We start from the raw sequence: 1,234 nt of genomic DNA, 5'->3' as shown, positions 1-1,234 counted from the left end.
CTGCACGGGGCCATCTAAGCCCATCATGACACTGCCCCTGAACTTTTAGAGAAACAGCATCTACAGACCTCCCCACCCATCTCTGACACGCCCTTGACCTTACATTTAAGTGAACATGTTTATGCTCTATGTTTGCTATGGAATTATCTTTGTCTCCACTCATCACTCACTAATCTTCATTTGCCAAACCCCTGAACGTAAATTGATGCAAAACAGATCATATCCTCCTGTACACTTTTTGTAACTATGGACAGTGTTTCTGTAGCATGGTGTACCAATAAATAAAACATACAAAGAAATACAAATATAAACCAGGTATGATGTAGATCTTATCTCATATTTACTGAACTTGGTATGTAGAAACACTTGGAGCCATGGCCCAGTGGATGGCGGTGGCTAAACCCTTCTTGGCATTATAAATTTGCTGAGATAAATATATGGGACATTTGAATAAGTAAACCCAAGTCGAATAAGGGGAATGCGGTATGGAGGGTGGAGCTCCTAGGTGAGAAGGGTTCCTTGAATTCCAAGGTCATGGAGTCTCTGGGGAAGACAGGGGTGGGGTACTGTACGTCGACAATGATCCACGGCCTGTAGTATTATGTCTTCTCTGTAGTACACTGGAATATGCTCCAGAATACCATCTGGTTCTAGACACTGACTTCAAGGAATATTTTGACTTGCACTTCTTTTGTTTGCATGTATTTCCCCTTCCAGTGGTACGATTTTGCACTGTTAGTAGACTAGAGGCATTTCAATTGGTTGAACTTCATGTAACACATAAACACTTATTCCAGCTCTCTCTAAGAAGAAACCGTGGAGACACAATAGCACTGTATAAAACTGCAAAATAACACTTCTATACAATGGCATGGTAAATCAGCTAAGCATTGCCAATAAATATATTGTCTACGTCTAGTGATACATAAAGATAATGTTTTATATTGCATTTCCAAGTTATTTCCTGGTCAGTGCCGTGTGTTAGGTTCTGTGTCTATTCTTACCACGTCTGTGGCAATCTTGGCAAGTTTTTAATTTCTTACCAAACACACGTGTACAAAGCCTAAATCACATGTTTCGGATTACTATCAAGCCATAGATACGAGTATATTTTCTTAGCTTGATGTAGGGCCCATAACACCGTTGCTACGCCAAAGCCGGGGCCCCGTGTTGGTTGTGACTGGGCCTGACGTCAGAATAGGTGCAAGCAGGGAGTGTGAGGTGAAGCAGGCTT

This window comes from Pleurodeles waltl, chromosome 7 (genome assembly GCF_031143425.1).
Source record: "Pleurodeles waltl isolate 20211129_DDA chromosome 7, aPleWal1.hap1.20221129, whole genome shotgun sequence".
In the NCBI taxonomy this organism is placed as follows: Eukaryota; Metazoa; Chordata; class Amphibia; order Caudata; family Salamandridae; genus Pleurodeles; species Pleurodeles waltl.
The sequence above is the reverse complement of the archived record's forward strand: the minus strand, read 5'-3'. Positions refer to the sequence as shown.